This window comes from Rana temporaria, chromosome 4, assembly GCF_905171775.1.
Source record: "Rana temporaria chromosome 4, aRanTem1.1, whole genome shotgun sequence".
NCBI classification, from domain to species: domain Eukaryota; kingdom Metazoa; phylum Chordata; class Amphibia; order Anura; family Ranidae; genus Rana; species Rana temporaria.
This window is the reverse complement of record NC_053492.1, coordinates 131,232,599-131,247,799: the sequence shown is the minus strand read 5'-3', so window position 1 is coordinate 131,247,799 and position 15,201 is coordinate 131,232,599.

Here is a 15,201-nt window from a genome sequence, read left to right as displayed (position 1 = left end):
TCGTCTGCCAATGTGATATAAATGAACCTTAGGATGGCTCCTAAAGACCTTTCATTGAGTTATGGCAGTCAGGAAGGAATTTTTTTCCCCGGTCGCTGCAGATTGGCACAGCACGCCTGGGGTTTTTCGCCTTCCTCTGGACCAATCGGGGAGAGAAGACTCAACGAGTGACGGCTCACTTGGCAGTCTTCCGCCCATCACCATATAAGACCCCCCCAATCAACATTACTTCCCTGCGTTTTTTTCTCTGACCATGGGTTACCTAAAATACTCTGCAGAAACCATCCGGGAACTAAAACCATTTGCCTCTATACCAAAAAAGCTCTAAGGAATGAGCGACTGTTGAGAACCAATCGACGATCAACAGTCAAAAACTACACGCAGGTACCCCAGCCCAATATGCGCTTTGGTCAACACAAGATCGGCAGTAAAACACCGACAAGAAATCTATGATTTCATCCTTTAACACAATCTAGACTGCCTCTTCATCACAGAAAGCTGACTGACAGCCGACTGCAATACCATTCTAACAGAATTGGTGCCAGCAAATTATCGCATTCAAATGCAAAACAGAGTGGGGCAAAGAGGGGGGGCCTGGCGGTGATCCACAAGACTCACCTCTCAATCACCAAACCAGTCCTTCAAAACTCGCTTCCATTCATGGAAACCCCTCACTCTGCAGCTGCAAACAAATCCCCAAGATACGGTCCATATGCTACTTTACTATAGACCACCAGGCCCAAAAACGCACCTTCTCACGTTGTTGACGGAATTCATCTCCACCTATACCCTAAACATCAAGCACCTTTTGGTGCTTGGGGATTTCAACCTCTGGGCCAACTCCTCACTGGACCCCGTAGCCGACGCCTGCATCGACCATCTGGAAGGATTAGGTCTGCAGCAACTAATACAAGGCCCCACTCATGCCTCAGGCCATATGCTCAATCTCATTTTCAAACACGATTTGGAAATTGACGTCCTGGGAAATGAGCCGCAACTATGGACCGATCACCATGCCATCAAATTCACAATTACCAAAAATGCCAGCCCAAAAAAAACGACAAAACCGGTGACAACTCACTGGACTAGATCTCAGAAGAAGCTCCACTCGGAACTCTTCAAAACAACACTAGGGAACAAAATAAAAACAACCCAACAAAAACAAACAGCCACAGAAACACTTGACGCCATCAACAAGGCGCTACTACAGTCAGCTGACTTAGTAGCAACAAAAAGCATCCGGAAAAACAACTCCAGCTGGTTTAACCACTTAAGCCCCGGACCAATACGCTGTCTAAAGACCAAAGGTGTTTTTACAATTTGGCAATGCGCTGCTTTAACTGGTAATTGCGCGGTCATGCAATGTTGTACCGAAACAAAACTTGCGTCCTTTTCTTCCCACAAATAGAGCTTTATTTTGATGGTATTTGATCGCCTCTGCGATTTTTATTTTTTGCGATATAAACGCAAAAAGACCGTAAATTTTGAAAAAAAAACGATTTTTCGATTTTTTTTATGACTGCCTATCTCATTTCTTGAGGTGCTAAAATGGCAGGGCAGTACAAACTCCCCCCAAATGACCCCATTTTGGAAAGTAGACACCCCAAGGAAACTGCTGAGAGGCATGTTGAGTCCATTGAATATTTAATTTTTTTGTCCCAAGTGATTGAATAATGACGAAAAAAAAAAATGTTTACAAAAAGTTGTCACTAAATGATATATTTCTCACACATGCCATGGTTATATGTGGAATTGCACCCCAAAATACATTCTGCTGCTTCTCCTGAGTACGGGGATACCACATGTGTGGGACTTTTTGGGAGCCTAGCCGCATACGGGGCCCCAAAACCCAAGCACCGTCTTCAGCATTTCTAAGGGCACAAATTTTTGATTTCACTCCTCACTACCTATCAAGGTTTCGAAGGCCATAAAATGCCAAAATAGCAAAAAAAAAAACAAATGACCCCATTTTGGAAAGTAGACACCCTAAGCTATTTGCTGAGAGGCATGTCGAGTCCATGGAATATTTTATATTTTGACACAAGTTGCGGGAATATGACAAACTGATTTTCTTTTGCACAAAGTTGTCACTAAATGATATATTGCTCACACATGCCATAGTTATATGTGGAATTGCACCCCAAAATACATTCTGCTGCTTCTCCCGAGTACGGGGATACCACATATGTGGGACTTTTTGTGAGCCTAGCCGCATACGGGGCCCCGAAAACAAAGCACCGCCTTCAAGATTTCTAAGGGCATACATTTTTGATTTCACTCCTCACTACCTATCACTACCTATCACAGTTTTGAAGGCCATAAAATGCCAAGATGTCACACAACCCCCCCAAATGACCCCATTTTGGAAAGAAGACACCCCAAGCTATTTGCTGAGAGGCATGTTGAGTCCATGGAATATTTAATTTTATGGCCCCAAGTGATTGAATAATGACCAAAAAAAAAAAAAAAAAGATTTTTACAAAACGTTGTCACTAAATGATATATTTCTCACATATGCCATGGGCATATGTGGAATTGCACCCCAAAATACATTCTGCTGCTTCTCCTGAGTACGGGGATACCACATGTGTGGGACTTTTTGGGAGCCTAGCCGCGTACGGGACCCCGAAAACCAATCACCGCCTTCAGGATTTCTAAGGGCATAAATTTTTGATTTCACTCCTCACTACCTATCACAGTTTCGAAGGCAATAAAATGCCAAAACAGCACAAAACCCCCCCAAATGACCCCATTTTGGAAAGTAGACACCCCAAGCTATTTGCTGAGAGGCATGTTGAGTCCATGGAATATTTAATTTTTTTGCCCCAAGTCACTGAATAATGACCAAAAAAAAAAAATACAAAACGTTGTCACTAAATGATATATTTCTCACACATGCCACGGTTATATGTGGAATTGCACCCCAAAATACATTCTGCTGCTTCTCCTGAGTACGGGGATACCACATGTGTGGGACTTTTTGGGAGCCTAGCCGCGTACGGGACCCCGAAAACCAATCACCGCCTTCAGGATTTCTAAGGGCATAAATTTTTGATTTCACTCCTCACTACCTATCACAGTTTCGAAGGCAATAAAATGCCAAAACAGCACAAAACCCCCCCAAATGACCCCATTTTGGAAAGTAGACACCCCAAGCTATTTGCTGAGAGGCATGTTGAGTCCATGGAATATTTAATTTTTTTGCCCCAAGTCACTGAATAATGACCAAAAAAAAAAAAATACAAAACGTTGTCACTAAATGATATATTTCTCACACATGCCACGGTTATATGTGGAATTGCACCCCAAAATACATTCTGCTGCTTCTCCTGAGTACGGGGATACCACATGTGTGGGACTTTTTGGGAGCCTAGCCGCGTACGGGGCCCCGAAAACCAAGCACTGCCTTCAAGATTTGTGTGAGTGAAATCAAAAATTTATGTCCTTAGAAATCTTGAAGGCGGTGCTTGGTTTTCGGGGTCTCATACGCGGCTAGGCTCCCAAAAAGTCCCACACATGTGGTATCCCCGTACTCAGGAGAAGTAGCAGAATGTATTTTGGGGTGCAATTCCACATATAACCATGGCATGTGTGAGAAATATATCATTTAGTGACAATGTTTTGTACATTTTTTTATTTTAATTTTTTTTGGTCATGATTCAATCACTTGGGGCAAAAAAATTAAATATTCCATGGACTCAACATGCCTCTCAGCAAATATCTTGGGGTGTCTACTTTCCAAAATGGGGTCATTTGGGGGTTTTTTGTGCTATTTTGGCATTTTATGGCCTTCGAAACTGTGATAGGTAGTGAGGAGTGAAATCAAAAATTTGCGCCCTTAGAAATGCTGAAGGCGGTGCTTGGTTTTCGGGGTCCCGTACGCGGCTAGGCTCCCAAAAAGTCCCAAACATGTGGTATCCCCGTACTCAGGAGAAGCAGCAGAATGTATTTTAGGGTGCAACTCCACATATAACCATGGCATGTGTGAGCAATATATCATTTAGTGACACATTTTTCTTTTTTTTTTTTTTTTTCTCATTATTCAATCACTTTGGACAAAAAAAAAAAATCAATGGACTCAACATGCCTCTCAGCAGTTTCCTTGGGGTGTCTTCTTTCCAAAATGGGGTCATTTGGGTTTTTTTTGTGCTATTTTGGCATTTTATGGCCTTCGAAACTGTGATAGGTAGTGAGGAGTGAAATCAAAAATGTACACCCTTAGAAAGCCTGAAGGCGGTGATTGGTTTTTGGGGTCCCGTACGCGGCTAGGCTCCCAAAAAGTCTCACACATGTGGTATCCCCGTACTCAGGAGAAGCAGCAGAATGCATTTTGGGGTGTAATTCCACATATGCCCATGGCATGTTTGAGCAATATATCATTTAGTGACAACTTTGCGCAAAAAAAAATATATATATATATATATATTTATATTTCCCGCAACTTGGGTCAAAATCTAAAATATTCCATGGACTTAAGATGCCTCTCAGCAAATAGCTTGGGGTGTCTACTTTCCAAAATGGGGTCATTTGGGGGGGTTTTCAATTGTCCTGGCATTTTATGCACAACAATTAGAAGCTTATGTCACACATCACCCACTCTTCTAACCACTTGAAGAAAAAGCCCTTTCTGACACTGTTTGTTTACATAAAAACATATTATTTTTTTGCAAGAAAGTAAAGTTGAACCCCCAAACATTATATATTTTTTTAAAGCAAAGGCCCTACAGATTAAAATGGTGGGTGTTGCAAAAAAAATTTCCACACAGTATTTGCGCAGCGTTTTTTCAAACGCATTTTTTGGGGAAAAAATACACTTTTTTTATTTTAAAGCACTAAAACACACTATATTGCCCAAATTATTGATGAAATAAAAATTATGATCTTAGGCCGAGTACATCGATACCAAACACGACATACTTTAAAATTGCGCACAAACGCGCAGTGGCGACAAACTACATACATTTTTAAAAGCCTTTAAAAGCCTTTACAGGTTACCACATTAGATTTACAGAGTAGGTCTACTGCTAAAATGACTGCCCTCGATCTGCCCTTCGCGGTGATACCTCACATGCATGGTGCAATTGCTGTTTACATATGACTCCAGACCGACGCTTGCGTTCGTCTTTGCGCAAGAGCAGGGGGGGACAGGGATGCTTTTTTTTATTTTTTTATTTTTTTATATATTTATTTCGCTTTTTTTATTTTATTTGTTAACTGTTCCTTCCATTTATTTATTTTTTTACCATTTTTATTGTTATCTCAGGGAATGTAAATATCCCTTATGATAGCAATAGTTAGTGACAGGTACTCTTTTTTTTTTTTAAATGGGGTCTATTAGACCCTAGATCTTTCCTCTGCCCTCAAAGCATCTGACCACACCAAGATCGGTGTGATAAAATGCTTTCCCATATTCTCAATGGCGCCGTTTATATCTGGGGGGGGGGGGACATTCCCTCCCACTGAATGTAAAAGCAGTCTAGAGGCTAATTAGCCGCTAGGACTGCTTTTACATGAAAGCCGACCGCTGGCTGAAAAGAATGATACCAAGATGATGCCTAAACCCGCAGGCATCATTCTGGTATAACCATTCAAATTCCTGCAACATACCAGTACGTTGATGGTTCTTGTTGGACATGTATTGTAATCTTTTTTTTTTTTCATGCAGTCTGTTGGCTGAACAAAAAAAAGATTGATCGGTGGGTATGCCCACCATTAGAATACCTCCCTTCATCCACCCACTTCTAATGATGGGCATACATGCACCATTTATATATGCCGAAGCATGGGGGCATCCTCCCGCAAAAAAGTTATGCCGCGTACGGTCGGACTTTTCTATGCCGCGTACACACGGTCGGACTTTTCTATGCCGTGTACACATGGTCAGACTTTTCCACAGGAAAGCCTCCGTAGGAATGTCAACCGTATGTACGTGGCATTAGGAGCAAAATCGCTCCTCCGCCCCTAATGCCCCCATGCTCCGGCATATATGCTCTTTTTTGAACTGTAGTGGTAAAATCACCTCCTACAGCATTGGAGTCGCGGCTTTATATATCGTGGGAGCAAACGCTGTTGCTGTCACGCTAAATAAATCCGCACTGCAACTGAATGGCGTACCTGCTAAGCAAATGATGGTTAACATTAAAACAAAGTAACATTCCAGTATAACAGTAAGATCATACCATACCTGCAAAGCAAATACCTATAAAAAAACATAGTAAAAAATAAAACATTTTTTAACGCAACCTGTGCCTAAAATATAAATATGCCAAAGCATGGGGGCATCCTCCCGCAAAAAAGTTATGCCGCGTACGGTCGGACTTTTCTATGCCGCGTACACACGGTCGGACTTTTCTATGCCGTGTACACATGGTCAGACTTTTCCACGGGAAAGCCTCCGTAGGAATGTCAACCGTATGTACGCGGCATTAGGAGCAAAATCGCTCCTCCGCCCCTTCTGCCCGCATGCTTCGGCATATATGCTCTTTTTTTTAACTGTGGTGGTGAAATCACCTCCTACAGCACTGGAGTCGCGGCTTTATATATCGTGGGAGCAAACGCTGTTGCTGTCAAGATAAATAAGTCCGCGCAACAGCTGAATGGCGTACCTGAAAACAGTAAAATAAATTACATACCTGAAAAGCAAGCATGAAAAAACATAACAACAATAAAACTTTGCAGAATAGAATACAGTAAAAAAGAGCAGAACAATAGAGAGAGAATAGAGAGGGAGAGAACAATAAAACGACAACTATTTTTGGTTTTTTTATTTTATATTTTTTTGTGTGTTTTTATTTTTTACTTTTTTTTTTTTTTTTTTTAACACTTTTTTTTGTAACTGTGAACTGTAACTTCAACTTTTCGGTTCCAGGTTTGGGTCTCTCAAAATGCGATGGCATCTTGGGAGACCCTGTGTGAGTGTGCCTAGCCTGTGAAATGTTTCACCCTACACTAATAATTAACGTGTGTGTGGAAGCGTTCAAAACATTCACCAATACAAAGACCAGGATTGCCAGGACATTTGGGACAAAAATAACGGGTGTCACACCTAAATCCGCGCTTGGTACAGACACGACATTTTCTTTGGGGGGCTCGTTGGGTAGGGGTACTCGGGAGGACATAAGAAAAATGCCTCTCATGCAGTCGGCTTACTGCATTTGGTAGGAGATGGTGAGGTACAATACCGCCTGGATACAGGAGTTCTGTGATGATATCCCTCTGGAATTGAAGGAAGGATTCATTCCGTCCTGAAGCTCTGTATACGACATGAGCATTCAGTAGAGCCAATTGAAATAAATGTAGAGACACTTTTTTGTACCAGCGTCTCGTCTTACGGGCAATATGATACGGCGCCATTAACTGGTCGTTGAGGTCCACCCCTCCCATGTTTTGGTTATATTCGTGGACACAGAGGGGTTTCTCCACAACACCAGTCGCCGTACGAATTTGGACTGTCGTGTCTGCGTGAAGGGTGGTAAGAACGAAAACATTCCTATTGTCCCGCCACTTCACAGCGAGCAAATTTTTACATCTGCAGCAGGCTCTCGCCACCGGCCTAACACGGGCATCTACAAGCCGCTGGGGGAAGCCCCGGCGATTAGGTCGCACGGTGCCACATGCTCCAATCTGTTGATCAAATAAGTGGCTAAAAAGTGGCACGCTGCTGTAAAAATTGTCCACATACAAATGGTACCCCTTTCCGAATAAGGGTGACACCAAGTCCCAAACAATCTTGCCAGCGCTCCCCATGTAATCTGGGCATCCTTCCGGCTCTACCTGACTATCTTTTCCCTCGTAAACCCTAAAGCTCCATGTGTAGCCTGTGGCCCTGTCACAGAGCTTATAGAGCTTGACCCCGTATCTGGCACGCTTGCTGGGAAGGAACTGTTTGAAAGACAAACGGCCAGCAAATTTAATCAGGGACTCATCAACGCATACAACCTGCTGGGGATTAAACAAGGCTGCAAAACGTTCGTTGAAATGGTTTACGAGGGGCCGAATTTTGTAGAGCCGGTCAAATTCAGGGTCTCCACGTGGACGACAAAGTGCATTGTCACTGAAATGCAGGAACCGCAGGATCGCCTCGTATCGTCTCCTGGCCATGTGAGCAGAGAAAATGTACATATGGTCAATGGGATGTGTGGACCAATACATCCGCAATGACGGAAATTTGTGTATGCCCATGTTGAGGGTAAGGCCCAGAAAGGTCTTAAATTCGGAAACCTCGAGAGGTTTCCATTCTTTGGCAAGGCGAGACTGGGGGTTAGCGGCGATGTAAGTACCAGCATATAAATTAGTCTGGTCCACAATAGATCTATAGAGATCTTCCGTGAAATACAGCGAATAAAAATCAAGTGACGTAAAGTTCGCTGTATCCACCTGAATACCGGGTTGGCCAGTGAATGGGGGAAGTACAGGTGCTGTAGAAGTGGTGGGGACCCAATCAGGATAGGCAAATTCTACAGGAAGGGCACTATGGGCACGACGGGCCTGTCTCTGTCTTCTTCTTGGTGGCAGCGGGACACTACTTGTGCTTGCCACATCGCCAGCTTCAACTGCACTTATGGGACTCGCCACGTCACCAAGTGTTACTGCAGTGCTGGATAAACGACCAGGGTGTACTAGGCCGCTGGTGCTTGCCAATTCACCAGAAGGAATAGCGGCGCTAGTACTGGACCTCTGCTCCATACGAGGGTCCTGCGGTTCTTGCTGCTCAACAACATCAGAATGGGATCGGGTACGCCTGGCCTTAGCAGGGACCTCAACTTCGTCGTGCGAGCTATCTGACATGGAGCCGCTGTCGTAAATGGGTTCATATTCTGAGCCAGAATCTGTCAGATGCGTGACCTCCTCCTCTTCACTATCTGACATGCACATGAACTCCAAGGCCTGCTTATCATTGTACCTTCGGTTTGCCATTTTGGACTCTAAATTTAGTGGTACAATGGTAAGGATTCACAGGTAAAAAAAGCACCTGACTATAGAAAAGCAAATGTAGAAAACGCTTCAAAAAAAACTGTAAGCGATCGCAGGGATCAGGCCTGTCTCTGCGAACGCTGCAGTTATGTGTCTTGTGTTTTGTAAGTGACAGTGATCGATCGATACTGCACTTGGGTGGGTTGGGCTGGGCAGAGGGGGAAAACGCAGGTGCTAGCGGGTATCTGGGCTGATTCCGCTAACAATGCGTTTTTGGGTACCCTAAACTGCTGGGTACGCTAGTATAGATCTGATCAGATCAGGTATCGATCCGTTCAGATCCTATACCACTAAGGGGGGTGTATGCTTAGCGAGTGGGTGTAAGCGGTACTGGCTCTAACCTAACGCTGCCTGGGGCGACGCAGACCCTGACTGGCGCTAAAATTAAATTTATATCACCCGCCGGGTGATCAGTGGGTTAAACCTATTGGGTTATATACGGCTGGTGCTCTGATGCTATAAACAGCAAACTAACCAACCAGCGTCAACCGTAACACTTATACGGTGATCACTGGTGAAAGGGTTAACTAGGGGGCAATCAGGGGGTTAAAACCTTTATTCGGTAATATATGGGGGTACCTAACGCTTTCTAAAAACCTGGTGGCGAACCTAAAATAACTAAATAACTAACTGGCTAACCACGTCACCAGTGACACTTATACAGTGATCAGTGGTGAAAGGGTTAACTCTAGGGGCAATCAGGGGTTAAAACCTTTATTTATGGGGGTACCTAACGCTATATAAACCTGGCGGCGAACCTCAAAAAAAACTAACTGCCTAGCGGCAACAGTGACACTAATACAGCGATCAGAAACCGATCGCTTAGTGACACTGGCAATAGGGGTGAAAGGGTTAACTCTAGGGGCAATCAGGGGTTAAAACCTTTATTTATGGGGGTACCTAACGCTATATAAACCTGGCGGCGAACCTCAAAAAAAACTAACTGCCTAGCGGCAACAGTGACACTAATACAGCGATCAGAAACCGATCGCTTAGTGACACTGGCAATAGGGGTGAAAGGGTTAACTCTAGGGGCAATCAGGGGTTAAAACCTTTATTTATGGGGGTACCTAACGCTATATAAACCTGGCGGCGAACCTCAAACAAATCCCCAAGATACGGTCCATATGCTACTTTACTATAGACCACCAGGCCCAAAAACGCACCTTCTCACGTTGTTGACGGAATTCATCTCCACCTATACCCTAAACATCAAGCACCTTTTGGTGCTTGGGGATTTCAACCTCTGGGCCAACTCCTCACTGGACCCCGTAGCCGACGCCTGCATCGACCATCTGGAAGGATTAGGTCTGCAGCAACTAATACAAGGCCCCACTCATGCCTCAGGCCATATGCTCAATCTCATTTTCAAACACGATTTGGAAATTGACGTCCTGGGAAATGAGCCGCAACTATGGACCGATCACCATGCCATCAAATTCACAATTACCAAAAATGCCAGCCCAAAAAAAACGACAAAACCGGTGACAACTCACTGGACTAGATCTCAGAAGAAGCTCCACTCGGAACTCTTCAAAACAACACTAGGGAACAAAATAAAAACAACCCAACAAAAACAAACAGCCACAGAAACACTTGACGCCATCAACAAGGCGCTACTACAGTCAGCTGACTTAGTAGCAACAAAAAGCATCCGGAAAAACAACTCCAGCTGGTTTAATGACCAGCTGACTTGCTAAAACAAGAGCGTAGAAGAGCAGAAGCTGCGTGAAAAAGGTGCTCTTCAGATAAAAACCATACCATTTACAAGATAATAACAAAGAAATATCACAAAGAAATCTTCACAGCCAAAAAAAATCATTTCTCCAACATCATCGCAAATGCCCTTAACCGCCCCCGAGAACTCTTCAAGCTGGTCACTCAGACTATGAATCCTGCTTGTTTAGAGGCCCCCAATTCTGATTCACAAGAATTTTGCAACAAATTATCGGATTATTTCATTAATAAAATTGAAAAAATCCGTGAAAGTATTCAGCAAAATGGAACCGTCACCAACTCCCCCCCCCAAATCACAAACCTAATACCCACATAAATCCGCCGCAATCACCAAAATTCACTTTAAAACCCATTTCCATCGATGCCACTAAAAATATCATCGGGACTCTGCGTAATAGCACAGCACCCAATGATATCATCCCCACTAAACTGCTGAAAGAAAGTGCCCATATACTGGCACCAGCTATCACGCAGCTCATAAACCAATCATTCAAGGAGGGCATGGTGCCCACCTTGCTGAAACAAGGTACAATAAAACCAATTCTAAAAAACTACCCTCGACCCCAAAGACCCAAACAACCGGAGGCCCATAATAGCTCTAAATGTCTTCTCCAAGGTAATGGAGAAAGTAACTGCATTTAGACACCAATAAATTACTCGATCCGTTTTAATCAGGCTTCCGTCCGGGTCACGGAACAGAAACGGCGCTGCTAAAATATGGGATGATGCTCTAGAGGCCGCAGACGAAGGAGAATCTTGTCTCCTGATACTGCTGGACCTAAGCGCGGCTTTTGACACTGTAGACCATGGACTACTACTGGCTAGGCTAGCTGAAGTAGACGGAGTCGCTGAAGGTGTTTTACCCTGGTTCTCCTCCTTCTTGGAAAACCGATCACAAATAGTGAAACTTCACTTTTTCACTTCTGAAAAACGTACGGTGTCATGCGGAGTCTCTCAGGGATCTCCCTTATCGCCCGTATTGTTTAATATCTATCTTCACCCTCTCTTTGAAATCATCAGTAACCAGAAGTTACTTTACCACTCCTATGCAGACAACACACAATTGTATTTCCGCATCTGCAACAAAAATTATCATTCTCTTGGACTAGAGAAATGCCTCACTCTAATAGATAACTGGATGACAAACAGTCAATGGTTCGGAAACAGAACTTCTCCTGTTTCACGCTAACCAGAAAAATCACCCCGCGTCAACATGGACTCCCCCACCCATTCTGGGTAAAACTATCACCCCTAGCACCAAAGTCAAAAGCCTCGGAGTCATTTTCGATACCTACATGACAATGGATGCACAAATAGGGTCAGTAGTCAGCGGATCCCACCATCTGCTGCGCCTACTACGAAGACTCACGCCCTTTATCCCAAAAGAGGACATTGCAGTCGTGGTGGGAACAATCATCAATTCCAGACTCGACTACACAAATGCCCTCTATCTAGGACTCCCCAAATACCAAATCCCTTGTCTGCAAGTCGTTCAAAATATGGCCGCTCGACTAGTGACTGGGAAAAAAACATGGGAATCAATCTCACCTTCACTGAGATCCCTTCATTGATTGCCAGTAAAAGAAAGAATCACTTTCAAGGCACTCTGTCTAATATATAAGTGTATTCAATATCTATGCAAAAAAAAAAAACATAACCGCAATCGCATTCTGCGATCCACCAATCAAAACCTCCTCCAGATACCCAAAGCCAGATACAAGTCCAAAGGAGATCAAATATTTGCAGTCCAAGGACCCCGCCTGTGGAATGCACTACCAACCACCATCCAACTGGAGTCGGACCACTTGGCCTTCAGGAGAAAGATTAAAACCCATCTCTTCTGAGGTCAAGGGGTTCCTTACCCATGAAATGGATACAGCGCCCAGAGGTGATTCAGTTTGCATGTGTTGCGCTTTACAAGTCTCTCACTCACTCACTCACTTATGCTAATTGACACTGTATTGTGTGAAAGTTCTATCGATGATAGATGTGTGTTGTGAGTTAGCACAGTCTAAAGGTCAGATGTCGGACTTATGGCTACTAAAGGAATGTGTATTGTATAGCAGGTGAGAGAAGCCGGAGTCATGAAGTCTGACTAAAAGATGTGTATTGGAGGCTTGTTAGTAACCATTGTATAATGTTGTGGGTGGAGTGTGTCATTGTCCATTTGATTACTGCAAGTATTCTTTTTGGTGTTTACAAGAGACTGTCTTCTCAATAAAGATGGTCTATTCCTGTTGAACCAGAGAACAGAGCTGTGTCTCGTTTCTGGGGGGAAATCTGTATGGGTCGTGTCGCCGGATTGTGGAGTGTCGATAAGCTGTCTTGGGCTCGGAATGGAATATCTTAAACGGCGTTAACCCCTGTCCCATTTGGGTTTCTGTTACACTACAGTAGGTGTTTGTGATATTGTGCTTTCAGCACGACAGCGTCGCGCTGATACTCGGCGACAGGGTGCCGAGATCTCGCCGACATCTCACACTCACTGGAATAGTGACAGCACATCCCAGCAAGCGCGTCATAGAAGCGACGGGAGATCCGACTTGGATTCCCGCCAATTCTACACGTGTGCGGCGTTTGTTATGAATCCTGAGGGGGAAGTCCCCGCCGGATTTTAAATAAAAATCCGGCATGGGTCCCCCCCTCAGGAGCATACCGGGCCCTTAGGTCTGTTATGGGTTGTAAGGAGAGCCCCCTCTATGCCGAAAAAAACGGCGTAGGGGTCCCCCTACAATCCATACCAGACCCGTATCCAAAGCACGCTACCCGGCCAGCCAGGAAGGGAGTGGGGACGAGCGAGCGCCCCCCCCTCCTGAGCCGTACCAGGCTGCATGCCCTCAACATGGGGGGGTTGGGTGCTCTGGGGCAGGGGGGCGCACTGCGCCCCCCCCACCTCAGAGCACCCTGTCCCCATGTTGATGAGGACAGGGCCCCTTCCCGACAACCCTGGCCGTTGGTTGTCGGGGTATGCGGGCGGGAGGCTTATCGGAATCTGGGAGCCCCCTTTAATAAGGGGGGCCCCAGATACCGGCCCCCCACCCTAAGTGAATGAGTATGGGGTACATCGTACCCCTACCCATTCACCTGCAAGAAAAGTGGTAAAAACACAAATAAACCACACAGTGTATTAAAATATTTTATTTTTCTGCTCCGGAGGCCGCCCCCTGTCTTCTTTATTAGCTATTTTACCAGGGGGGGCTTCTTCTTTGACGTCTTCGGGTGGGTGGGGGCCGCCGTCTGGTTCTCTTCCACCACCGGGTGGGGGTGGCTTTTAAAAAAGCCCCCACCCCCCCGGCGGGTTTCCTCCGGCGTCTTCGGCGGGGCTCTTCTTCTTCCGCTATCCGTGCTGGTATACCCACGTGGTAGGTATCACATGGGTAGGTACAGAGCATGATGGGACTGTGAGGCCTATATAGGTCCGATGCAAGGCGCGCATCCGTCATTTCAGCGAGGAGGACCGGCGTGTCAACATCGGGAGAAGGAGAGAAGTGAAGAACATGACGTCACAGCACGGAAGAAGAACTCATCACAGCACGGAAGGAGAAGACGTACAGCACGGAAGAAGACACCGGACAGCGAGACGAAGAACCGGGGTGCGCCGAGTCAACAACGGAGAGCGGCGAAGACAGAAGGAGAACCCTGGAGAGTTGAGAAGACCCGTCGGGATAGCGGAAGAAGAAGAGCCCTGCCGAAGACGCCGGAGGAAACCCGCCGGGGGGGTGGGGGCTTTTTTAAAAGCCACCCCCCCCGGCGGTGGAAGAGAACCAGACGGCGGCCCCCACCCACCCGAAGACGTCAAAGAAGAAGCCCCCCCTGGTAAAAGAGCTAATAAAGAAGACAGGGGGCGGCCTCCGGAGCAGAAAAATAAAATATTTTAATACACTGTGTGGTTTATTTGTGTTTTTACCACTTTTCTTGCAGGTGAATGGGTAGGGGTACGATGTACCCCATACTCATTCACTTAGGGTGGGGGGGCCGGTATCTGGGGGCCCCCTTATTAAAGGGGGCTCCCAGATTCCGATAAGCCTCCCGCCCGCATACCCCGACAACCAACGGCCAGGGTTGTCGGGAAGGGGCCCTGTCCTCATCAACATGGGGACAGGGTGCTCTGAGGTGGGGGGGCCGCAGTGCGCCCCCCTGCCCCAGAGCACCCAACCCCCCCATGTTGAGGGCATGCAGCCTGGTACGGCTCAGGAGGGGGGGGGCGCTCGCTCGTCCCCACTCCCTTCCTGGCTGGCCGGGTAGCGTGCTTTGGATACGGGTCTGGTATGGATTGTAGGGGGACCCCCTACGCCGTTTTTTTCGGCGTAGGGGGGCTCTCCTTATAACTCATAACAGACCTAAGGGCCCGGTATGCTCCTGAGGGGGGGACCCATGCCGGATTTTTATTTAAAATCCGGCGGGGACTTCCCCCTCAGGATTCATAACAAACGCCGCACACGTGTAGAATTGGCGGGAATCCAAGTCGGATCTCCCGTCGCTTCTATGACG